The sequence below is a fragment of the Schistocerca nitens genome, chromosome 5 (genome assembly GCF_023898315.1).
Source record: "Schistocerca nitens isolate TAMUIC-IGC-003100 chromosome 5, iqSchNite1.1, whole genome shotgun sequence".
In the NCBI taxonomy this organism is placed as follows: domain Eukaryota; kingdom Metazoa; phylum Arthropoda; class Insecta; order Orthoptera; family Acrididae; genus Schistocerca; species Schistocerca nitens.
In genome coordinates, this window is record NC_064618.1 from 811,525,308 (window position 1) to 811,553,143 (window position 27,836).

General features: G+C 42.5%; 1 protein-coding gene across 1 annotated transcript in view; it reads right to left on the minus strand.

The window, feature by feature from the left end:
• Window positions 1-27,836, minus strand: part of LOC126259842 (uncharacterized) — a 595,122-nt gene that overhangs the window by 116,619 nt on the left and 450,667 nt on the right. The gene's annotated exons all lie outside the window — the stretch shown is intronic.

Below are 27,836 nucleotides of genomic sequence, written 5' to 3' on the forward strand. Positions count from 1 at the left end.
ACATGGTATGCATGTGGAATATTTAAGAGTAGTTTGAAATAATAATTTCTCTATTTCAGGAACTTTTGTGGGGAGAACTAAATGTCAGGCAGGTAATATTAATGGGATCGTAGTAACCTTCGGAAGTGACCAACGGTCATAATGAAACCACGTGTAGCAATAAGTTGAAATACTTCCGTGTGCTTAAGTTAAGCTGAATTGAAATATTTAAGAAATAGCGTGTGTACCATAAGTTGAAATATTTAAGAAATGGCGTGTGCAGGACTTGAAATTAGAGACGAGTACTTCCACGTGGTGAGTACTGTGAGAGTCTAAATCTGTGTATGAGACAAAGGATAATGAGAAGTACTCGTCCATGGTATCAGTTGAGGACTCGCGTATGTGATGAATACGTTCTTAATATTACTTTGTGTGATATGATTCCGTGTGACGCTAGATTCAAACTCTGAGAGAGAAGCAAGGTGAGTCGGCCGTCTATCCAGCAACGCCACTTGGCTTGCATTGCACAGGAAGACGTGCATATATCTCCAGAATTCATAGTAGGAAAGTAGAATTACGAAGTGGGGCAGTGTCGTGTGAAACTGGGATAAATATTAATTGAAGTGGGAAAGCTGAAAGTGATAGTGTTGTGACTATTTAGTGTTTTGTATTTCTTATTGTAGTGTGACGTATGTCATGTAATTTGGCTATGTGTGGTTTGCATGGGAGAGTAGCAAGGTAGTTTCAAAAGATTAGTGGGTTATGCTTGTTCCTTCCGTACTGCTCGGTCTGGAGGATAGTTTCGTGATGATGATTGTGAGAGTCGAAGTGTGAGAAATAATAATAGATCCACCATCCTATCCAGAAAGTGCACTGTAGCGTTAAATTACGAGACCATAATAATTACGAGACCATAATATAGAGATTCACCAATGTAAAGCCATGCCCACTGGGCGGAATTTCTCATGTGTTATTGTTGTAGATTATAGAATTTGTGCGTTTAGGTTAGAGAATTTATCGGAATAAATAAGATAGTGAAAAGAAAAAGATTGGTGGACTTTTCCTTCGAATTGTATGTTGTCATAATGTCCCGAATTTATAATGTGTGCGCCATTCATATTCAGTGCGGTGGCCACGTGTTGACAAAAGCCGTTAAATAAAAAAAAAAAGAAAGAAAATGTGGTATTGCCAGTGCGTAGTGTACAGTCAGAGTTCTGTAAATCACTGATAGTCAGATGCGTGTTTCCGTTGCGTATTAATCATATAGGAGGATAACTTGTAACTTAATTGTGAGTACGAGAGTTCATGTTACTCGATAAATAAAAATGAATCCACTCGCTTGGCAGACCACTCATCTTGCAGGCCTGACTGCTTGATGGCACAGTATGAGCAAGGCATGTGGGTGCCTCTCAAAATCATTATATAATCTAATCAGTACATAATTGAAAATAGTGTCTGGATGTCACCAGAAACTGTGCCGTTCAAAGTAAAATACAGCTGTCAAAGAAAATAGAATATTCAGGCCCACAAACTTATTTTTCCGTTTTTTAAAAATCAACATGCACGGACTAATGCTGTTTCTGCAATCAGTGGTTCAAGTTTTAAGGAGCATCTGCGCATGCGCGACGGATATGGCGTAACTGCTTTACGGGCCAAATACATACGGGTTTGATAAACAATGTGCAATGTGCACGGTTCACGGCGTGCACAGCTACCCCTGCTATTCAGCAACAACTTTACGTCAATGCCACCGGGTGTCAGCACACTGCGCCACACGTTTACCCCTGTTTGCTTGGCAAGAATCCCACTAGACGGTAGTACATTCCTCTGATATGCCAATTCACTCACTATATAGTAAAATTAGATCGGACATCAGTACATATTATAGTTACGCTGATAGAAAAATCTATGTTGTAGTATTCTCAGTGAGATACAATGTATTAAGTTTTGGATTTTATCACACAGTAATCCATTTGAAGTGCTGAGATCCATAAAGCACATCATCGTCGATCAAGAGACTGCACCGTTTATTCACGCTTCTGACGTCTGTTGATCTTATGGTGCGTCAGGTTTATTTATATCGTAGGCCAACACTGTACGTATACATAAAGGGTGTTTCAAAAATGACCGGTATATTTGAAACGGTAATAAAAACTAAACGAGCAGCGATAGAAATACACCGTTTGTTGCAATATGCTTGGGACAACAGTACATTTTCAGGCAGGCAAACTTTCGAAATTACAGTAGTTACAATTTTCAACAACAGATGGCGCTGCGGTCTGGGAAACTCTATAGTACGATATTTTCCACATATCCACCATGCGTAGCAATAATATGGCGTAGTCTCTGAATGAAATTACCCGAAACCTTTGACAACGTGTCTGGTGGAATGGCTTCACATGCAGATGAGATGTACTGCTTCAGCTGTTCAATTGTTTCTGGATTCTGGCGGTACACCTGGTCTTTCAAGTGTCCCCACAGAAAGAAGCCACAGGGGTTCATGTCTGGCGAATAGGGAGGCCAATCCACGCCGCCTCCTGTATGTTTCGGATAGCCCAAAGCAATCACACGATCATCGAAATATTCATTCAGGAAATTAAAGACGTCGGCCGTGCGATGTGGCCGGGCACCATCTTGCATAAACCACGAGGTGTTCGCAGTGTCGTCTAAGGCAGTTTGTACCGCCACAAATTCACGAAGAATGTCCAGATAGCGTGATGCAGTAATCGTTTCGGATCTGAAAAATGGGCCAATGATTCCTTTGGAAGAAATGGCGGCCCAGACCAGTACTTTTTGAGGATGCAGGGACGATGGGACTGCAACATGGGGCTTTTCGGTTCCCCATATGCGCCAGTTCTGTTTATTGACGAAGCCGTCCAGGTAAAAATAAGCTTCGTCAGTAAACCAAATGCTGCCCACATGCATATCGCCGTCATCAATCCTGTGCACTATATCGTTAGCGAATGTCTCTCGTGCAGCAATGGTAGCGGCGCTGAGGGGTTGCCGCATTTGAATTTTGTATGGATAGAGGTGTAAACTCTGGCGCATGAGACGATACGTGGACGTTGGCGTCATTTGGACCGCAGCTGCAACACGGCGAACGGAAACCCGAGGCCGCTGTTGGATCACCTGCTGCACTAGCTGCGCGTTGCCCTCTGTGGTTGCCGTACGCGGTCGCCCTACCTTTCCAGCACGTTCATCCGTCACGTTCGCAGTCCGTAGAAATTTTTCAAACAGATCCTTTATTGTATCGCTTTTCGGTCCTTTGGTTACATTAAACCTCCGTTGAAAACTTCGTCTTGTTGCAACAACACTGTGTTCTAGGCGGTGGAATTCCAACACCAGAAAAATCCTCTGTTCTAAGGAATAAACCATGTTGTCCACAGCACACTTGGACGTTGTGAACAGCACACGCTTACAGCAGAAAGACGACGTACAGAATGGCGCACCCACAGACTGCGTTGTCTTCTATATCTTTCACATCACTTGCAGCGCCATCTGTTGTTGAAAATTGTAACTACTGTAATTTCGAAAGTTTGTCCGCCTGAAAATGTACTGTTGTCCCAATCATATTGAAACAAACGGTGTATTTCTATCGCTGCTCGTTTAGTTTTTATTGCCGTTTCAAGTATACCGGTCATTTTTGAAACACCCTGTATGAACAGTCATGGAAACCTGTCTCACTGGTTTCTGTGAAATTCACTTAAATATGGGTTCGAAGACGGTGTGCTTTTGGCCCTTATGGCTCTCAGCGCCTCATTTGTATTCAAGTGAACTTGTTAGTAACTATAGTTCAATTCTTTTATCTTGGCGGCTCGCGCATGCCTGCCTAGACGCGGGAGATTGCTGCGTTGCCAGTTGCAAACGACGCATGCGCCAAGAGAAGCAGCGCCATAGTATACCATAGTTCGCAAGCTTACGTTTAGGGGGGAGCGCGCAGTTCATGAAGTAAAGCCACCACGGCCGCATTAACCCTTTCGCTGCTACAAAGACGTGCTCCCTGCATTCCGCGCTGTGGGCGATTTTGTCACTGCACTGCTCGCCTGTGCAGACACATTGTGTTCCGACTGCTTTGACACTCTTTATCATTCGATTCCACAAAAACTATTTGGCTCAAAAATTAGATTTTTACCTATCTTCTTGACTGATACCTTCCCCCCATAAATGACTTAATTTTGTTTCGATGTTCAATGCAGTTATTATGCAGCATTAAATATAATAAACCATTGCACGAAATTTTGAAGAGTTTGCAGAGGTAAAGTCCATAGAGTATACTTTCCGGATGGTCGATTTTAGTTGCCACAATGTTGAGAATGAAATGTGGACAAGATACCTATATATTTCATTTAATTTAAGTACCACATAAGTGTCGTATGTAATATTGAGAAATATTCCACCTTTCGCGACTGTAACAAAAGTTTTACTTACACTGGGCACGTTTGGCTTTATTTTAAAGCACTTCAATCAATCAAAAGGAAGTAGACAAAATACATTAAGCAAAACTGTGGACTTACAAAAACATTAGGACTTGAATATACCGTCTGTCAGTGAAGTGCTCAGAGCTATGTCAAATATAATTTTGTGTGTGGCACACACAAACAGCATTTATTTGCTAAAACACTGATGAGCCAACACAAACGTTGAATATTGTGTTACCGCAGCACAAAACTACGAAAGGTGACTTGGCAATGGAGGACACAAAATACAGTCCTCTTATGATGCTTCAAAAGAGAGAAACGCGTCTGGTCTAAATAAGTCGCTTATTACATTTGCAGAAGAGGGATATATTTCAATACCATTGGTAAAGCTGCGACTGTGGAACAAAAACAAGAAATAGAACATGAATACCATTGTGTATGTGCCATACCTTTCACCGATGGAAGTGCTTTAAAATAAAGCCAAACGCGCCCTGTGTAAATAAAACTTTTATTACAGTCGCGAAAGACGGAATATTTCTCAATATTACATACGACACCTATGTGGTACTTAAATTAAATGAGATATTGTTATACAGTAAATATTATATGAAATTTAGGTATCTTGTCCACATTTCATTCTCAACATTGTGGCAACTAAAATCGACCATACGGAAAGTATACGCTATGGACTTTTACCTCTGCAAACGCTTCAAAATTTCGTGCAATGGTTTACTACATTTAATGCTGCACATCAAAACAAAATTAAGTTATTTATGGGGGGAAGGTATCAGTCAAGAAGACGTGTAAAAATCAAATTTTTTGGCCAAATAGTTTTTGTGAAATCGAATGATATGTGTGTCAAAGCAGTGGGAACACCATGTGTCTGCACAGGCGAGAAGTGCAGTGATGACAAAATCGCGCACAGCGCGGAATGCGGGGAGCACGTGTCTGCAGCATCGAAAAAGTTAATGAAGAGGCAAAGCACTACAAATTTCATTCAAACGAATAAAATTCGTGAAGTAAGGCATTCCAATATTGTTTTTAAATAAAGAAAATATTAAGCACCGCACAAGGTTTGAACTCATAACCTTTCTCTAGGCAGCCCAACACCTTAACTGTTCCGCTACCTCAGCTCATCAAACAGTGTAACTTCATAAGGACTCTAACACTCACGCAACTACTTATAAACACTGTTGGTATGACTATGAATTACTCACGCTTCGTCGAAGTACAATAGGAAATAAACAATTAACGCTGTTCTTTATTGCGAAAAAGCAGTTTTTGAGATTGAAACAAACACCTTTCCTTGCTATCGCCTGAATTAGGAGTCTTATTGCTTGTTTGGTTTAATTAATTAATAGAATATGAAGCAATTGGTATAAAGAATGGTTTTTCCAAACTTTCTATAAAACAAAGTCTGCTATCAAGACATTGCTTTTGTTCTATTACTTTATTTATGACTGAACGTTTCTAAAACTGAAGACACTCGTCCGTGCTCTGCACTGCAGTCGAGATCTGGCAACGTCGTTCTCTGTTCATTGGCTGACTGTGTTTTGTGACGTCAGATGCGCAGAACGAACCTAAACTCGGCCGCCAAGATATATGACGCGCACTTTAGTACTATTTGAATTTAGTAATTCCCGCGAACGGCAGCTGTGTTTGGAGTTGGTTATTTACTGTGCAAGAATCGGCTTTCCTGTGCAGTTTCAACGAGAACTCTGTTGAATCTGTTTTAACTGCTAACAGAAAAGAAAATTACCAGGAAAAGTTAGCCGCAAAGAAACTAGGACCTGCCAGTGCAGATCCAATGTCTGAGAAAGTGAAGAAATCAAGGAAGCGTGACTACAAGCGAACATTTAACAAGGAAGTGTATAATAAGCGCATATTGTTGTGCGGTGCAACGTAAGAATGTGTGACTTTCAGCCTGAAAGTTAATTCATTAACTATAACTTGTATTAGGTATCTTGTACATTTGTCCGAAAAAATAAAAAAGCACGAAAGCACCCACTTACACAAAAATGCGAAACGGAGAGTAGCGAGAGCTATTTCGCTCTTGCCATAAAATGTACTTGATTATGCATAAAAAAATTCCACAAAAACAAATCTTTTTTTTCGGACAAGTTATGTATATTACTATTATTAATATTATCATTACTATGGACAGAAAAGTTCTATAAATATACTGATAATCATAACTGTTATATTGCAGATACTATTAATTTCAGACTGATATTTATCTGAATTTAAAAAATTTGTGAACACCCAGCATTCCAACCTGCGAGGGTCACTCCAAAAGAAATGCACACTATTTTTGTAAAAATACAGTTTTCATTCTGCATGTGTGAAAGTTTTACGGTGTGTAAATACATCCTTCCCGCTTGTCTTCAAACTTAGCTGAACCTGTTCCCGTGAGTGGCGCCGTCACAGCATGTCTTCAAGATGGCCGCTACACTTGACATTCGTCAGAAGCAACGTGCTGTCATACAATTCCTGTGCTGTGAAAACGAGACAGTGGGAAACATCCACAAGAGGTTGAAAAAGGTGTATGGAGATGCTGCCGTCGATCGCAGTACAGTTAGTCGGTGGGCAAGCAGGTTACGTGATGAAAGCGGGCACGGAAATATTGAGGACTGTCCTCGCAGCGGCAGGCCTCTTACTGCACACACTCCAGACAATGTGCAGAGAGTTAACGAATTGGTGAATGCTGACAGACGCATCACAGTGAACGAATCGTCACGCTACGTTGGGATAGGGGAAGGAAGTGTTTGCAGAATACTGAAAGTGTTGGTGTTAAAAAAGGGTTGTGCCAGGTGAGTTCCCAGGATGTTGACTGTGGTTCACAAAGAAACGAGAAAAACGGTATGCAGCGAACTTTTGGAACAGTACGAGAATGGTGGAGATGAATTTCTTGGAAGAATTGTGACAGGTGATGAAACATGGGTCCATCATTTTTCACCAGAGACGAAGAGGCAATCAATGGAGTGGCATCATGCAAATTCACCCAAGAAAAAAAATTCAAAACCATACCTTCTGCTGGAAAAGTTACAGCTACGGTGTTTTTCGATTCCGAAGGACTCTTGCTTTTGGACATCATGCCAAATGGAACCACCACAAATTCTGATGCATATGTGACGACACTGAACAAAATTCAAGCTCGACTGAGTCGTGTTCGACCACATCGGCAAAAGCAGGATGTTTTGCTGTTGCACGAGAATGCACGGCCACATGTCAGTCAAAAAACCATGGAAGCGATCACAAAACTCGGATGGACAACACTGACACACCCGCCTTACAGTTCTCCATGTGACTATCATCTCTTTGGGAAACTGAAAGACTCTCTTCGTGGAACGAGGTTTGAAGATGATGACTCCCTTGTGCACGCTGCTAAACAGTGGCTCGAACAGGTTGGTCCAGAATTTTACCGTGCGGGTATACAGGCGCTGGTTCCAAGATGGCGTAAGGCAGTTGAGAGGAGAATTATGTGGAGAAATGAAAATATTGTTCCTAAAGGATGTATCTACACACTGTAAAACTTTCAGACATGTAGAATAAAAGGTGGATTAAAAAAAAATAGTGTGCATTTCTTTTGGAGTGATCCTCGTACTTTTCGTCAAGCGTCAGTCCTCGCAAGAGGAAAAGGTTGCGCGTTACAGTACTTGCACAGGAAAGCAGTGGTGGTTCCGCTGCTAGGAACAGCCGGGGCCGGCCAGGCGGCTGGAAGTGGCGCAGTGTGCCGCAGGTACAGTAGTCGTATGCGGCCCGCCTGGTGCCTTCAGTGGCACCCGGGGTCACCACGTGCTGCGCCCGGCGCGAGCCAACTGCGGGAGCACCGTTAAGCCGGCGCTCCGTTCGGTGCGCGCATCCTCCCGCTTCGCCTGCGTCACATCGCTCAGTCCGAGGCCCACGAGGAAGACAGGCCGTGGCGCGTCGTACGGCACGTGTAACACTGCAGGTCTTACGCGTGCCGACAAGCCGTGTCCGGCGGTGAGCGAGTAACTATTTCACAGGAGTTTATTAAATCTTAACTGCGCGCAATTTCTCGACAGCACACGGCAATATTAAGATCTTTAGAGGGTACCTTTTCAATTAAATAGTGATTTCCCGTGGGCCCAGCACGGGGCCGAACGTTCCCGAAGTGTGGCGGAGAAGCCTACCAGTGTGACGTCACAAGTTCGTTGCAGGGCCCGTATGTCTCGTTTGCCACCGATCAGTCTTTCCTATACGGCACTGCTCTGTATTACCAAACGGCTAATACGGACAGCCGGTACCTTTTGCAGGTTCCCTATCAAACGGATTCCAGGAACAACAAAAATTGAATACTCTCTTTCAAATTCTGAAGCTGGCAGGGGTAAAATACAGGGAGCTTAAGGCTATTTACAATTTTGCAGAAACCAAATGGTAGTTATGAGAGTCGAGGGGCATGAAGGGGAAGCAGTGGTTGGGAAGGGAGTGAGCCAGGGTTGTAGCCTCTCCACGATGTTATTCAATCTGTATATTGAGCAAGCAGTAAAGGAAACAAAAGAAAAATTCGGAATAGGTATTAAAAATCCATGGAGAAGAAATAAAAACTTTGAGGTTCGTTGATGACACTGTAATTCTGTCAGAGACAGCAGAGGACTTGGAAGAGCAGTTGAACGGAATGGATAGTGTCTTGAAAGGAGGATATAAGATGAACATCAACAAAAGCAAAACGAGGATAATGGAATGTAGTTGAATTAAATCGGGTGATGCTGTCGGAATTAGGTTAGGAAATGAGACACTTAAAGTAGTAAAGGAGTTTTGCTATTTCGGGAGCAAAACAACTGATGATGGTCGAAGTAGAGACGATATAAAATGTAGACTGGCAATGGCAAGGGAATCGTTTCTGAAGAAGAGAAATTTGTTAACATCGAGTATAGATTTAAGTGTCAGGAAGTCATTTCTGAAAGTATTTATGTGGAGTGTAGCCATGTATGGAAATGAAACGTGGACCATAAATAGTTTAGACAAGAAGAGTATAGAAGCTTTCGAAATGTGGTGCTACAGAAGAATGCTGAAGATAGATGGGTACATCACATAACTAATGAGGAGGTATTGAATAGAGTTGGAGAGAAGAGAAATTTATGGCACAACTTGACTGGAAGAAGCGACCGGTTGGTAGGGCATATTCTGAGGCATCAAAGGATCACCAATTTAGTATTGGAGGGCAGCGTGGAGGACAAAAATCGTAGAGGGAGACCAAGAGATGAATACACTAAGCAGATTCAGAAGGATGTAGGTTGCAGTAGGTACTGGGAGATGAAGAAGCTTGCACAGGATAGAGTAGCATGGAGAGCTGCATCAAACCAGTCTCTGGACTGAAGACCACAACAACAACAAGTATTTTATATAATTATTGGTGCCGGCCGCGGTGGTCGTACGGTTGTAGGCGCTGCAGTCCGGAACCGCGGGACTGCTACGGTCGCAGGTTCGAATCCTGCTTCGGGCATGGATGTTTGTGATGTCCTTAGGTTAGTTAGGTTTAAGTAGTTATAAGTTCTAGGGGACTGATGACCTAAGATGTTGAGTCCCATAGTGCTCAGAGCCTTATAATTATTGACCTAATTTAAAAATTTAAAATTACCTCATAATCTACACACTATCATCAACACTGTCTGCCAGTCCATCACTTGATGACGTGGCCTCTTTCAGCCGGCGTGCATCTTAGGTTCCCTGCAGCTATTCCGATTTCTGCCTATCTTGAGCTTCCTGTTGCCAAGCCTCTGTCCCATCTCTCCAGTGATCTTCCCCTCTATCTTTTCTGGTAAACTGGGCACCAGCCTAGTACTTGTTTTGACAACCTACCATCTTTACTTCGAGCGACATGACCCTTCCACTGCCATTCCAAGGCGTTCACAGTTTCCATTACCTCACTGGGCTGTGTTGTCCGTCTGATATCAAATGCTCTCTTTGTGTCATTCTTTGTGTAGCCCAGCGTTGGTCTTTCCACTCCTCCTTGGTTAGTATTATTCATTTAATATTCACTTACTGTCCACGTCTCCGAGCCATAGGTTTTTACTGGCGGTATACATTGGCCAAAAACTGCTCTCTTGCCGCGCGGAGTAGCCGCGGGGTTTGAGGCGCCATGTCACGGACTGCGCGGCCCCTCCCGCCGGAGGTTCGAGTCCTCCCATGGGCATGGGTGTGTGCGTTGGTCTTACCATAAGTTAGTTTAAGTAGTGTGTAAGTCTAAGGACCGATGTCCTCAGTAGTTTGGTCCCTAAGGATGGTTCAAATGGCTCTGAGCACTATGGGACTTAACATCGGAGGTCATCAGTCCCCTAGAACTTAGAACTACTTAAACCTAACTAACCTAAGGACATCACACACACCCATGCCCGAGGCAGGATTCGAACCTGCGACAGTAGCGGTCGCGCGATTACAGACTGAAGCGCCTAGGAACGCTCGGCCACACCGGCCGGCGGTCCCTAAGGAATTCACACACATTTGAACTGCTTTCTTCAGCTCAGCCAGCATCTTAGACTTCAAAACAGAACAATATTTCCCGTAAGCTTGCCAGCCTTATTTAATACGTCGAAACACCTCTTGTTTTATGTCTCCTTTCATATTTACAAGTTGATCCAAACTGACATAGTCTGTGACCCTTTGCAGGTGCAGGTGCAGGATACAACGTAAATATTTCCCTACGGGGTCCATTCATTCATAGTGATTTTAGTTTTATCATATTCATTTTTAGACCAATTTCAGAGCGGACTAATCCAATTTGCTAACCAATATTTGAAGTTCCTCTGTACAATTTTCCAACAGAACAATATCATCGACGAACCACAGGTTATTTAATCTCTTTCCCAGAATTTGGAGTTGTTTGTTTTCCAAACCAATTTACCCATTGATTTTTCCACGACTACTGAAAACAGTTTTGGAGATATAGAATCACCTTGTTTTACACACTTTTCGATGGGAAGTTCATTGGTTCCTTCAACACTCACAAACGCTGTTTAGGTTTTGTGTATGTTACACAAGAGTTTAATACAGCCCTGTTCTATTCCTTGTGGTGTTAGAGTTCGAAATACAGCTAGGTGACTGATCCGAGCGAATGCCTTTTCAAAATCCATAACGGCAAGGCAAAGGGATATATGGTCCTCATTTGTTCTACTATTGCTTGCGCCTAGAGTGAGGATACAATCAATTCTACTAAATCCTGAGCGGAATCCAGCTTACTTAATGGGTGAGCCAGGACAGGTGTAATGCTCAATCTGGTAGTCAAACTTCTAATAAAAACTTTTGACAGTGTAGACACTGGACTGATAGCGCGATCGTCCTTTATATTTTTAGCCACTACCTTTATTACGTATTAGGATTATTTTAGCTTTGTTTCAATCTCTTGGTAATTCTCCATTGTGCAAAAACTTGAAAAGGTTTTAGCTAAATGCTTTATAGATTCCTCATCCGTCAGCTTCGAAATATAGACTGACAGGTCATCACTACCTGGATCTTACGTACAGCATGTTTGACTTCTCAAGGGAGTATCTATTCATTAAGGGGTATGATCTTACGTTAAAGACAAAACATAATAAGTCAAGTATTGGGTTAGAAACTGTGTATTTGTATTGAGCCAGCGCAATTCACGACACGCAAATTACCAGCTGTAAGGGGCAGTCCAATGGATGCGAAACAGATGGACAAAAAATTAGGCAAACTATTTATTATTTCAAACGTAATCGCCACACTATTACTACGTTTATCCCACTGCGAGACAAGTTGGTCAATACCTTCATAGAAAAATGTTTGCCATTGGGATTTACGCCGAATCGCCGTTGAGGAGTGGGACAATCTGGACCAACAGTGCCTTGATGAACTTGCGTATAGGATGCCACGATTAATACAGGCATGCATCAGTGCAAGAGGACGTGCTACTGGGTATTAGAGGTACCGGTGTGTACCGCAATCTGGACCACCACCTCTGAAGGTCTCGCTGTATGGTGGTACAGCATGCCACGTGTGGTTTTCATGAGCAATAAAATGGTCGGAAATGATGTTTTTTTTGTTGATCTCTATACCAATGTCTCTACAGGTTTTGGAACTCTCGGAAGCGAGGTAATGAAAAGTTTTTTTGATGTGTGTATACGTGCCTCTTTGCGTGATATCATTTGCAGAATACCTAGTTTCTATATCTTGAACCGTTTATGAAATATGCCGATTGTTCTAACCACATGATTCCTGACGCACAGGGACGAAATAGGTGCGTTGGCACACCGGTCCGACGGGTGTAAAAATGAATATTTCGAGAACGGCTCTGAGCACTATGGGACTCAACTGCTGCGGTCATCAGTCCCCTAGAACTTAGAACTACTTAAACCTAACTAACCTAAGGACATCACACACATCCATGCCCGAGGCAGGATTCGAACCTGCGACCGTAGCAGTCGCACGGTTCCTGACTGCGCGCCTAGAACCGCGAGACCACCACGGCCGGCTTTCGAGAACGAAATGAGATATCGCCCTGCTCACAGTTTTAAGTAAAATTTCGATGTCTTATCCACATGTCACACACAGCAATGTTTGGGCTAAAACCAACCACACGCAAAGTTTATACAATGCATTTTTACCTCTGTAAACCCTTTAAAATTTTGTACAGTGCTTTACTTAATTTGATGCAGCACAGTAACTATGAAGAATAACGAAAATATAGTCGGTCCTTTAATGAGCGAAGATATGAGACAGTAAGATTTACGAAAATCAAATTCTTTCACTGAATAGGCTTCTTAAAACCGGATCATAAGTATTTCATAGCGGTTGGACGCCGCTTCTCTGCACAGCTAGCAGCATTTGGCGAACAGCACAGTGACAACAAAGCCGATCTCTTCAAGGAATGTAGAGAGCACGTCTGTAGCAGTCAAAGGGTTAAATTTTATATTTAACACTTTAACTTTGATAGGAATGAAATAAAATGAAAAAAATGTTGGTAGGAGCAGCATTCGAACTAGAGCAAACAAATTACCAGTTTATACAGTAAACCACGGCGCCATTCTGACAAATACTGCTTTAAAATCCCTCGTACTCTACGCTTTCCCAGTACTTTACACACGTTGCTGAAAGAGAAATCCTGACCTCGTGCTTGAGCAACATAGCACCATCAGCGCTGGCAGGGATGACGTCACATCAGAGCATGCACAGTCGAAAACTGGAAGCCGTGTCCCTTTTCCGAGTTGATCGTAGTGCAACTGACCATCATTCCAGGACTCGACGTTGGTTTCTAGTTACCTCAGAGAGAGCGCTACAAAACATGTTTTCGTCGATTTTACTTGCATACCAGCACACATTCGAAGAGACCTCACGTAATTCTAATGGAAATTCCATTTACATTTGGAGAGAAATGGCGCAATTTTAGGGCGATTTCCAGCTTGCATTCGAAGAGAAACGGCATAATTTTAGTGTGACACTTACAGTGTGGTGTAACACATAGCACGTGACCACTGGCCGCCACTGCTGACGAAACTTGCGGAAGTGAGTGTTTCCACGTCAAAGAATTGCAGAAGTAGCTCTGGCAAGCGATTTACAGATGTGTACACATTAACAAGGACACAACAGGAAAGCGGTAATGTCCTTGTCACTGTCATCAATCTGATGTTTGCCTCAAGTGTTTTAGGAAAACCGCGGGACACCTCATTCTGTACAGCCAGACAGGAAATTTATCTCCAAAACTTCCAAATAGAAAGAAGAGTTTGACGATTCAATGGTCGTTAGGTAAAGCTCTCGTAAACGGATAAGTTGGAGTGGTTTTTGCTGTAATCGTTGCTCGAGTATTTTGCAGCGTTGATGGGACGGGACTGCTTGGTTACACCAAATGGTGTTGATGTTTAGGTGGAGTTAATGCGGTCGTTAGGACGGATGTAGGGCGGGATAGGCAGTGAAGAAAGCAGTGTCGTCAGAATTTGAAGAAGTTAGTTAGGATGAAACAATTTAAGACATCAGATGTGTAGAGGAGATACAGGAGTGTAGAACGCTTGCCGTCGGCTGGTAATTTCACAGTCAAGCGCTTGCAGCAAAGAAAGGCTAAGTGTAAACGCGTGTCATTGAGAGTGGTTTGATACAGATTTGAAAGTGAGGATCGAGTGTCTTGCTATTCCCGTTGATGCAGATATGTTGTGTCTGAGGACAGATACGTGGGAATGGGAGGACGAGACAGAGAATTGGTGTGTGTCTTAACGCTGCGCTGGACCTAAACGTAATGAGTAAGAGCAACGTCTCCCTCCCACTCGATTCTTTAAAGCATCGAATTCCCAAGTTTAAAAAACCGGATCGGTATAGCGTGGGTAATATGTGTTAAGTTTTAAGAAAAACTATTTTTGCACTCAACTCGATGTTTATGCCCTCATGCCTCCTGAATGAAGTGTCGTAGAATAACATAATTTTGCATGTACATTCCATGACATATGTGCATACTGCATGAGAAATGTGTTGCGAATAGAGTAAACAGTAAAGAAGGAATAGGTTAAAACGTTATGCCTGACGCTGAAATTTTTCGGAATGAATAGCGAAAATACAGTAAGAAATGGTTCAAATGGCTCTGAGCACTATGGGACTCAACTGCTGAGGTCATTAGTCCCCTAGAACTTAGAACTAGTTAAACCTAACTAACCTAAGGACATCACATACATCCATGCCCGAGGCAGGATTCGAACCTGCGACCGTAGCGGTCTCGCGGTTCCAGACTGCAGCGCCAGAACCGCGCGGCCACTTCGGCCGGCATACAGTAAGAGAGAAACGTTTATTTTTGTTATTTTGTAGAAGAATGGCAACGAGAAATAGTTTCGAAAGAGTTTGAAATTATATGTGAAGTTTGTTGGAAGTTACTATGACCTCTAAAACATTGGATAAGTATACAGGGGACAGTCAAATGGGAACGAGGCAAATGGAAAAATTACACTACTGGCCATTAAAACTGCTACACCACGAAGATGACGTGCTACAGATGCGAAATTTAACCGACAGGAAGATGAAGATGGTGTGATATGCAAAATGATTAGCTTTTCAGAGCATTCACTCAGGGTTGGCGCCGGTGGCGACACCTACAACGTGCTAACATGAGGAAAGTTTCCAACCGATTTCTCATACACAAACAGCAGTTGACCGGCGTTGCCTGGTGAAGCGTTGTTGTGATGCCTCGTGTAAGGAGGAGAAATGCGTACCATCACGTTTCCGACTTTGATAAAGGTCGGATTGTAGCCTATTGCGATTGCGGTTTATCGTATCGCGACATTGCTGCTCGCGTTGGTCGAGATCCACTGACTGTTTGCAGAATATGTAATCGGTGGGTTCAGGAGGGTAATACGGAACGCCGCGCTGGATCTCAACGGCCTGGTATCACTACCAGTCGAGATGACAGGCATCTTATCCGCATGGCTGTAACGAATCGTGCAGCCACGTCTCGATCCCTGAGTCAACAGATGGGGACGTTTGCAAGACAACAACCATCTGTACGAACAGTTCGACGACATTTGCACCAGCATGGACTATCAGCTCGGAGACCGTTTCGGCGGTTACCCTTGACGCTGCATCACAGACAGGAGCGCCTGCGATGGTGTACTCGACGACGAACCTGGGTGCACGAATGGCAAAACGTGATTTTTTCGGATGAATCCAGGTTGTGTTTACAGCATCATGATGGTCGCATCCGTGTTTGGCGACATCGCGATGGACGCAGATTGGAAGCGTGTATTCGTCATCGCCATACTGGCGTATCATCTTGCCTGATGATATGGGGTGCCATTGGTTACACATCTCTGTCACCTCTTGTTCGCTTTGACGGCACTTTCAACAGTGGACTTTACATTTCAGATGTGGCTCCACCCTTCATTCGATCCCTGCGAAACCCTACCTTTCAGCAGGATAACGCACGACCGCATGTTGCAGGTCCTGTACGGGCCTTTCTGGATACTGAAAATCATCGACTGCTGCCCTGGCCACCACATTCTCCAGATCTCTCACCAACTGAAAAAGTCTGGTGAATGGTGGCCGAGCAACTGGCTTGTCACAATACGCCAGTCACTACTCTTGATGAACTGTGGTATCGTGGTGAAGCTGCATGGGCATCTGTACCTGTACACGCCATCCAAGCTCTGTTTGACTCAATGCCCAAGCGTATCAAGGCCGTTATTACGGCCAGAGGGCCGCGTGCGATTAGCCGAGCGGTCTCAGGCGCTGCAGTCATGGACTGTGCGCTGGTCCCGGCGAAGGTTCCAGTCCTCCCTCGGGCATGGGTGTGTGTGTTTGTCCTTAGGATAATTTAGGTTAAGTAGTGTTTAAGATTAGGGACTGATGACCTTAGCAGTTAAGTCCCATAAGATTTCGTACACATTTGAACATTTGAACGGCCAGAGGTGGTTGTTCTGGATACTGATTTCTCAGGATCTATGCACCCAAACTGCGTGAAAATGTAATCACATGTCAGTTCTAGTATAATATATTTGTCCGATGAATACCCGTTTATCATCTGCATTTCTTCTTGGTGTAGCAATTTTAATGGCCAGTAGTGTATGATCGTGGATAAGGGACATCCGTGTCGGATTCATTTCGTAATAGTAAAGGGCCCTATCAATCGGCCATTATCAAGTGCTTTAGAGGTTGCTCCGTGTAGTAACCACATCACCGTGGCGATGTAGGGCTGTGGGAACTTCGTTTGTGTCAACACTTCGGTACTGTAAGTATGGCTGGCCCTGTCACAGGGTCGATCGAAGTCTACGGATATCACAATTCCGACATGCTTTCGCCAGTGCAATCGAATGGCGGCATTTGCCGAGTGACGTCTGGATGTTGCTTCGCCGCTGAGAGATTTCTGGTGAAGTGACACCACGCATGCATTATTCTTGGAAGTAGCGGTTTCATCGATCTGGTAAAATTCTTAAAAATTACAGTTAAGTAGTATTAGTGGGTGGTAGTCTGTGAGTCGTGTTCCATCTGAAGGTTTAAGTATTGGAATGATCACCTCCTTTACAAAGTCAGGTGGAAGTGGCGCATCGGGAGACGTTAGTTCCGATAAAAGTTCCTTCGGACACGCATGCTTATCAGAAGGAACTTGGCACCGTTCTACTGAGCGACACAGGCACTGCAATATCGCATTTGTTCGCCGATATGGTAAGCGACTTTCAATTAAAATGTCTCCCCCGTACGGGAATATACGTAATGGGTGTACGAGTGCAGGATGTAGACACGTGGTTGACGACATATGGAAGTTTGGGTCCGGTAATGAGTTGTGCTCGGATAGCCTAATGGTGCCGGCTCTGTAGCTCAGCGTGTTCCATCATAGAACTGACTGGCCTCTGTAATAACAAACTGAGTGAAAGGATCAAGAACGAACTTCAACGGATGTCATGTGACGTCCACTTCGACCAAATACAACGAACGAAATGTAAAAAAAAAAAAAAAAAAAAAAAAAAAAAGTCGATCGCTTGCGATAAACGGGAAATCCGGGTTAGAGTCACGGTCCGGCACAAATTTTCATTGTCGTCATTCCGTTACACAGTTGATGGTTGTCCATATTCGCAAATGCGAATACTTTCTGTGTATGAGATGTGTCTGTTACAAAAAATTGCAAATGTGTGTGAGTTCAGCCGAGCGGTGTAAGGCGCTGCAGTCATGGACTGTGCGGCTGATCCCAGCGGAGGTTCGAGTCCTCCCTCGGGCATGGGCGTGTGTGTTTGTCCTTAGGATAATTTAGGTTAAGTAGTATGTACGCTTAGGGACTGATGACCTTAGCAGTTAAGTCCCATAAGATTTCATACACATTTGAACATTTGTGTGTGAGTTCTTAAGGGACCAAACTGCAGAGGTCATCGGTCCCTAGACTTACACACTACTTAAACTAACCTATGCTAAGAGCAACACTCACACCCATGCCCGAGGGAGGACTCGAACCTCCGGCGGGAGGGGCCGCGCAGTCAGTGACATGGCGCCTCTAACCGCGCGGCTATAATGTTTGTAACGTTCCAAAAAGTATAAATTCAAAGTATTATGGTTAAAACATTCTGACGGTATACAGTTATTAAAAATTTGTGACGGGACGAAAAGTTTTTGGGTACTGTCACGTACGTTGATTCACTTCACATATTAACTTAGCTATATGAAGATGTTATCTGTTCACATCCAACTGCCCAACACTAGAATATTCCAACAATGCAAACCAGCCACAGACTGCACACAGCGCAGTCAGTGATTTTCATACAGAGCGCTACGTGGCGTTACCAACATAAAAACCTAAACAGCCTACGTACAACATCAGCTGTCCGAGGCGGAGGTATCATCACATCGAGCTGGCCTCCGATGTTAAAAAAGTACGGAATTGTGAAGTGATTGTCTAAACTGGTTCCCCTATGGTTTTTTGGAATTTAGTAGTTCACTTCTGATTTGAGTCTTGCGACGGAAGCCTGCACTAGAGCTGGTAGGTGCAAGCTCTAATTAATTTTCGTGTCACCGGGTAAGACAATAGATCGCGGATATAGGTGGGATAGCGACTAATAAATTTTGTGAGAATATCGTGAAGAAGTTTTATTGAATTTTGTTCTAGATCCTAACTTAGTGTGACCGAGTTTTTAGACGAGTTTAACAGAGTATTTGCTTCAATTTATATTGTTCCACGAGAGAAAGTAGGGTACGTTAAAGCAATTTTGAATTGTAGGGCTGGAGAGATTTTTGCTAGGATCGTATATGTGGAGGAACTGACGCTGCAATACCGTGGGTAAAATTTATTAGTGATCGCGTTATGTAGGAAGTAACGGGCTAGCGTGCTGTTGTAAAGCTGTGCTCTAATTTCGGTGAATCTATGGTACATATTTGGAGAAGTTGTTGTTTGAAGGTGTTCGTCAGTCACTGGGCTGGACTTAGAGCGCTATCCTTGGTATTTCTGGTGCACACAAGACTCTACAGGGTGTGGCGCTTAAATCAGGACAAATGAAACTTTTTTTAAAGCAAATTTATTAAAACAAAATAGAAATGAAAATGAAAATCCTTTTACATATATGTAATGGTATCTTTCAAGAGTATCTTTCAACACTATCTTTCAGCTGCAATGACCGCCTCCAATCTTGTCCTGAAGCGATCGCACGCAATCTTTAAAGCAGCGCTGTCCATATTTGCGAATGCCGCTTCGATAGCGGTGCGTAGAGACGCGACGTTAGGGTTCCTTGTCTTACTGTTAACTCTTCCGACTACGCTAGGGGTTCAGATCCGAGCAATTCGGGGACCAGAACTCCTTTGACCAGAACATGTCAACGTTATCCGAGAGTCAGTTTTGGACTAAATGGCTCGTATGAGCCGGTGCGCTGTCCTGCTGAAAGACATATTGTCTCCCCCAGGCCACAGTTACCATCCACGGTTTCACGACATTCGTCAAAACTTGTAGGTAAACTTCTTTCGTGAGAGTTTGTCTCTTTTCAAAGAAATGTGGCGGGATGATATCACCATCACTGGACACAACACCTAGGATGTGAACCCAAGACTTCTCCGAAACATTATACTTGGCCACAATATCGTTAATATTTGTTCTCGGACACCCGAAGAATCCAACTATTTCAGTGGGCGAACGCTCAGCACGAAGACTTTCCATAATCGCTCCTCTTCGGTTGTACTTCACACTTGTTCGTAACTTCTCGGCCATTTTGTCTGACTGTTCAGTAGATGCCTATGACTTTCAAGAACGCAAATCGCGACCTCCGGCAGAACTACAATATGTCGGGAAATTCAAACTGAAATTTGTCCGGATTTTAGATTCGCACCCTGTAGAAGTTTGTGTGGTTTAGTTGCTGGATGTTGTTTTCAGGCACGCTCTAAGGTAATTGAGCGGTTGTGGTATATGTGTGATTCTGGAAGCCCACCCTAAGGTAGTTGAGTGTTGAGCGGTTTATGTTGGTGTATATTTTGAGTTAGTGGCTTAAGAATTGTGATTTTGTGAACCATTGAGTTTAAGTCTCAAGTGGTGTTTTATAAAGCCAGGAACCAGGATCTGCATTACTTACGTAATTGAGGACACAGCTATTGTTGCCCGTATATTTTGTGACCCTAATTTTTGAAGACAAACTTCGTACCCTAGCGGAACCAAATAATATTATCCGATGGTATTCAGTTCAATTGCTTGATAGGGTGACGAGTGGAAAATTTAATTTAGGGACTGTTAGAAGTGGATGGGCCTTGATTGCTGTTAAAGTTGGTGCAAAAAGTAGGGTTTTTGTTTCTGTTTTTGTTTTGATTTTCCTATCCCGACTTGTGTGGAGCTTAGACTTTTTGAATGCCACTCGTTCACAAGAAAGTTGCATGTGCGTCACTAATTAGATTCAAATAAAGAAAACTCTAATTTATTCCTGAGTTAAGAGTATAATTTTACAACAGAAAGGATTAATCCCTACCTAAAGATACGCAAGTAGCGTAAATAATAAAGGGCTACAATGACGCCAAGTAGTAAAAGCCAGTCTTGCGAAGATAAGTCAGTTATTCCAGATTTGAAAGAGCTAGACTCAAAGAATCAGTGTCTTATTGAGATTTTATTACGATTTAAAATCAGTAATTAGAGAACAAAGATTGAATTAAATTTCATCAAAGAAAAGGCGAGGCTGTTAACTTCTCTATTATGTCTTATTGAGATTTTATTACGATTAAAAATCAGTAATTAGAGAACAAAGATTTAATTAGATTTCATTTAAAAAAGGCAAGTCTGTTAACTTCTGTATTCACTTAACGGTTATTTCAAGGATTCAAAGAGAAATAAATAAGTGAAAGGGACAACAAGAAATCGTAAGAGAATTAATAATATCGCAGAGACAGTTATCGCTACATCGCTGGTTTTCAGTGAAATTATAGCTCCGGCTGCTACGTTCGGAATTGCCGTAATAAGCAATGATTTATTAAATTCAACTGAACGAGGGTGTACGAAATTGATATTTACCGTAAGCAAATGAAACATTGGTCATGGTAAATATTTATTACGCGTTTTTAGGTGATTTTGTTTTATAATAGTGAGTTGTTTTATAATAGTGACTGAAAGACCTTCGCGTGGTAGTAAACTATACTGACCGTTAACGTTAGTAACTTAAATGACCAGCGATAACTATAGTTATTTCGAATTACAAATTTGACGTCAGTAAGAGGTTTTAATGATTTAAATAATTAATAATAACAACGCCATAATAGGCGCAAGTTACGAATTATAACGTACACCATTTTACTGGGAGTTGTTGAACTGCTGTTGTCAATAGCAACCCACGTACTGAGACTTGTTGAACTGTTGTTGTCAACAGCAGTCCACGTTACGGCTCATTGGTTCAAATGGCTCTGAGCACTATGCGACTTAACTTCTGAGGTCATCAGTCGCCTAGAACTTAGAACTAATTAAACCTAACTAACCTAAGGACATCACACACATCCATGCCCGAGGCAGGATTCGAACCTGCGACCGTAGTGGTCGCTCGGCTCCAGACTGTAGCGCTTAGAACCACACGGCCACTCCGGCCGGCATGGCTCATTGAACGAGTGTATTTATGTTTCAGATAACATGCAGTGTGCACAAGATTTAATCAGATCCTAATTACTATAAAAAGCACCAATACTAAAGTGTATTGATCCTTCACCACTTCAACGCATTGCACCACTATGAACGAGTGTAGTACTGACAGAGTGTGTACGATGTAATAGGGGTACGTAACCCGCTTACTTATGTTTTAGTCAGATGCGTAGTTTGTGCGCAGTTCCTATTACACTCAGTTAAATATCTAGGACTAAAATTTAACGATTTATATTAGTAGTGGGACGCGATGTCACATCTCGCCACGCCACTCTACATAGATCAAAGCGGCAAAACACTTTACAAATTGCGCCATCAGATATCTTACAATTATTGCCTACATCGGAATACAGAACTCTAGAGTCAGGTCCAATCTATGCTAATACTATATTAATGTGTGTGCCTTTGTAATAAAGTACACACTCGCTTCTTTCTTGGGGGCCCATATGACTAAATGTTTTCCATCCACAACGCCAATACGGTTTAGAAAATCCCACCTATTTCCAAAACCACTGGCAATTTGTAACCATTCTCCTTCTGATGAAGGTACTTTATAGAAAACAACAATTATATCTGAAATTTAGCCATATGAATAATAAGATACAAGCTATGTTATAATATTTATTTCAGTTATCAGACATAGAAAAAGAGGAAAATAAATGTAATACAAATAGGCCTATCGTTTTGGAAGAAAAGTGTACTAGGGCTCCTTGCAAAAGAAAGAAAGTTACACAGGTAAATTCTGATGCTATCCTTCTAAATGCGTTATATGTGATGAAGAAGCCCCATGATGAATATCAAGTGTTTGGTGACTACGTTGTTTCTGAGCTCAGAGTATTGGCACAAAGAGCAAGTAAAAAAAAAAAAAAACAAATAAAAGGTATGACACAGCAAGCCACTTCGGAAGTTCCTGCAGAGGATGAAAGTTTAATTGCTTACAGTGAAGCTAATACTTGGGTTTCTTACATCAGAAATTTTATTTCTACAATGTGTGCACAGTCGAACTAAGTAATTATCCGATCTCATCCCGTCGAAATGTGTCATTCACAAGGTAATTGTTTTGCAAATGTTCTGCTTAAGTGAATTATTTAAGAGAGCTTATGACATATTACAATACTAACATTTAAATATTCTCTTTAAACAATCAAATATAGTGTCACAGCAATGGAGAACGATGCGAGAAATCGTGCTCACAGGGGTGCGAAGGAGAGATCTGAGCAAGTGGATCGAATTCCCTGTTAGTAAATAAATTAAGTAAGGATATTTAGTTACTGAAAAAAAATAATATTTCCTTTGTTTGATACTTATATGTTTATGCTCTTATCTGTTTCTAAAAATCAAAGCCTAATTAAAAGGCTATCTCTTGATTAAATTTCTTGCCACATTTTTGTATCTTGTTTTCGAATAATTGATGGTACTGTAGACAACAGTTGTTGAAAACTTGCGTACGACATCCTTAGAAAGTTTTTGATCTGAGCACAGTCCTTCAGTTCATTCAATAATGTTTTTTGAAATCTTAAACATGTACACCTCTACACCGAAACACTTCTTTCTTTCTTAAAATTTTGTTCTTTTTCACATTTTTCTTCAATAATAATAATGCACCAACGATGGCGGTTGATCTGGTTTTGGCGCACTACACACTAAAGTTCCACTAGCTTAGCACACGACGTGATTTCCGTAAGTACTTGCAGGAAGCTCCTGAAATTAACTTGCCCAAGCGGCTTTCAGAAAAAAAAAACTAGTGCGAGAGTTTATTCTAAAGCAGGGCTTCACAACGTACGTGCTCGCGGAGCAAGCTGTGAGCAGCAAGGCGGGAGCACGGAGCAGCGCGAGCACGCTACCCCCACTACCGGACCAGAGCGGAGAGTGGGGAGGGTCACTTGGGGCACACAACAGCTGCCGCCAGTCAATGTAAATCCGCAGCCACCTGCAGGGATATCACTCACGAATTATTACTGCGACAAATGAAACAAATAAAGGAGAATGTACACGTGCCACATAATTTTATTAGCTTAGTGTATGCCTCTACCATCTGTAGACACTGAAACTAAAGAATTCCACGACAATCCTATATTTTCAACACTTTCTTCAACACTACTTAAAATATCACCTCCGGTTGTAGTGTTCTTCATGGCTACAACATCCTCCGTCACCTGAAGATCTCTATTAACACCTCTAATTAATATGGCAAGCTGCGCTGTTCCAGTGATATCGACACTTTCGTGCAGAGCTGGAGAATACACCATAAAATCTTTACAGATATTTGCAAGCTGGCTCTGGACGTTGTCTGCCATGTCCTGTATGCGACGCATAATGGTCATGTTAGATAATGGCACAATCCGAAACTGTTCAACTTTTGAGATGGACACAAATGTTCCGCTGCAACTACCAAACATTCTTTTATTAAATCGCCATCAGTTTAAGAGGCGCAGTGATTTTGCTAAAAGCAAGGCAATTTTGTAACCCACTCTGAGAGCTGCCTCAGTTGATTTTTCTTCGTCGTCCAGATCTTCTTCGGATAGCTTCCTTTTAAGTTTAATAACTTCTAGTCTTTCGCGTGGTACGACATATAATGTCGCTGCAAATTAAATTTCGTAAAAGAATTCAGCATTTTGTGACATACTAAACATTTTGCAACACCATCTTTTTCTGTAAACAGATACAATTCCTCCCAATGGGGGTTGAACTGCGAAAGCATGGTTGGAGTTACACAACGGCGACTTGACATGATTTTTAACCAGCGAAGTGACTGCTAGAGCTGATCGTAGTACTTTAAACGTTACACAGTCGGCGCGAATTCGATAGGCACGCTGCGGCCCTATTCAAACGTGCGCGCGCATTTCCCCTCCCTCCCCACCCCTCCCACCCTACTCCGCGACCTTGCAGCTGCTCGCGAGCAGGGGCCTGAGCAGACGCGAGTACTCGCGCTCAAAACCGGCCAGTTGTTAAGCCCTGTTCTAAAGTAAACACACCAGCAAGTACTTGCAGAAGTTATTTTCGGAAGTTACTTGCCAATGGGTACAGGCCTTCAGGCCTCTACCCGAATATCTGCTCCATCACTGATGACGACATCACCGAAGGGAATTTAAACCTAGTTCGTCTTTCTTTCTACCTATTCGTTACGAACCAGCTAGCAATGAATTAAGCACGACTGCGGTATGTATCTTCGTAAAAAGATATGCAGATGTTTGTGATTGCAATATGGTAATTTAAATTACTACACACTATATGAACTAAGACACAACAACAGGAAAGAAATTCCGAACCGTTACCTGTATTATGTTCGAGTATAATGACTTTTATGGAAATTAGAAATCTACTCTGTAGGAATCTGCATGGGTTTCGAAAAAGACGATCATGTGAAACCCAGCTCGCGGTATTCGTCCACGAGACTCAGAGGGCCATAGACACGGGTTCCCAGGTAGATACCGTGTTTCTTGACTTCCGCAAGGCGTTTGATACAGTTCCCCACAGTCGTTTAATGAACAAAGTAAGAGCATATAGACTATTAGACCAATTGTGTGATTGGATTGAAGAGTTCCTAGATAACAGAACGCAGCATGTCATTCTCAATGGAGAGAAGTCATCCGAAGTAAGAATGATTTCAGGTGTGCCACAGGGGAGTGTCGTAGGACCGTTGCTATTCACAATATACATAAATGACCTTGTGGATAACATCGGAAGTTCACTGAGGCTTTTTGCGAATGATGCTGTAGTATATCGAGAGGTTGTAACAATGGAAAATTGTACTGAAATGCAGGAGGATCTGCAACGAATTGACGCATGGTGCAGGGAATGGCAATTGAATCTCAATGTAGACAAGAGTAATGCGCTGCGAATACACAGAAAGAAAGATCCTTTATCATTTAGCTACAATATAGCAGGTCAGCAACTGGAAGCAGTTAATTCCATAAATTATCTGGGAGTAGGTATTAGGAGTGATTTAAAATGGAATGACCATACAAAGTCAATCGTCAGTAAAGCAGATGCCAGACTGAGATTCATTGGAAGAATCCTAAGGAAATGCAGTCCGGAAACAAAAGAAGTAGGTTACAATACACTTATTGGCCCACTGCTTGAATACTGCTCACCGGTGTGGGATCCATACCAGATAGGGTTGATAGAAGAGATAGAGAAGACCCAACGGAGAGTAGCGCGCTTCGTTACAGGATGATTTAATAATCGCGAAAGCGTTACGGAGATGATAGAAAAACTCCAGTGGAAGACTGCAGGAGAGACGCTCAGTAGCTCGGTACGGGCTTTTGCTGAAGTTTCGAGAACATACCTTCACCGAGGAGTCAAGCAGTGTATTGCTTCCTCCTACGTATATCTCGCGAAGAGATCATGAGGATAAAATCAGACAGATTAGAGCCCACACCGAGGCATACTGACAATCTTTCTTTCCACGAACAATATGAGACTGGAATAGAAGGGAGATCCGATAGAGGTACTCAAGGTACCCTCCGCCACACACCGTCAAGTGGCTTGCGGAGTGTGGATGTAGATGTAGATGCAAATGTGTTTCGCTAGCTGCAAAGAACGTTCGCATCGTCTTTTTGGCTTCTTAAGTGACTAAAATGTGCAGATAATCAACTGATTTCTATAGCATCTAAGTTATTCAAAGTGTATTGTTAAATATACACTGGCTGAAAGAAAATGGGAAAATGAAACTTCACGCATCGAGTGGGTACGTGTTGTTATTGCAGTGATTACAGAAACGACACAAGTATCTGAAATATGAGCTCAGTCATCAGCACGAAGTTGCAGTGCGTCTGTCCTGGATGCATGCACTTGAGGCAAGCTGGCGCAAGACTGCTGTAACTGACACTTGATGTACTGGATGTTGGCACAGGGACCGTATGGTCGCCCGAACTTGTCCCACCCAGGTCAATCGGGGACAGATCTTGCTGGCCACGGAAATACCTCACCATCACTCAGCTCATAGAGGCACTAATGTATGGGCAGTGTTCGATTTGTGCTTTTACCAGTGGGGGGGGGGGGGGGATATTATACATGTTACTAGCTTGGATCGTGGCGTTACCCATGATTAAACAGTTATTTATAAATAGATGTTAATGCTGAAACTCACTATTCACGCGTAAGCACTATCAGAAAAGCCATCCCTTGTTATATCTTTAAAAGTACATTATAGGTAAAGCTTATTTACAAAATCATCTACATACAGGTGTACGAGGGGAATTCAAAAAGTAAAGGCACATTTATGAAAAGCTGTACTTATTCGGATGATAGAAAACTGAAACATGCGTTATTTTTCTACGTAACCTCCCTGGACTTCAATGCAGTTTTGTCGACGTTTTACGAGTTTTTTTATTTCATCAGAAAATACGTTTATCGGTTGCATCTGCAACCAATTTTGCACCTCAGCAATGACGTCTTCATCACTTTCAAATCTTCTTCCCTGTAGTGCTACCGTTAAGGGTCCAAACATATGACAATCGCTTGGAGCCAGGTCTGGACTGTATGGTGGATGTTCCAGCACCTCGAATCTCAACTCCTTTATTGCGTCGGCTGTCCGTTTGGCAGAATGTGAGCGAGCGTTATCTTGCTGCAGGATGACACTTCACAGTTTTCCACGAAGTTTGGATCTGATTGCAGGTTTTAGTTTGGTACGCAACACATCACATCCACCATGCAATACAGACCTGGCTCTAAAGCCTCGTTTACGCTGGAGCGACGTCTTGCAACATTGTGGCATGCTACGGAAATGTGGCGTGCGTCGTCTTGTCGTTTGGTTCTAAATGTTTTCAAATGCTTATCTACTACATAATACTTTTTCAAAATTAATAAGCAAACATATTAATAGTATTAATAGTAAGACTGTATTAGAAACTTTCAGTGTTTGGCTCGACAAATTTAAATTACATGTAAACTTTTACTCCAGCGCG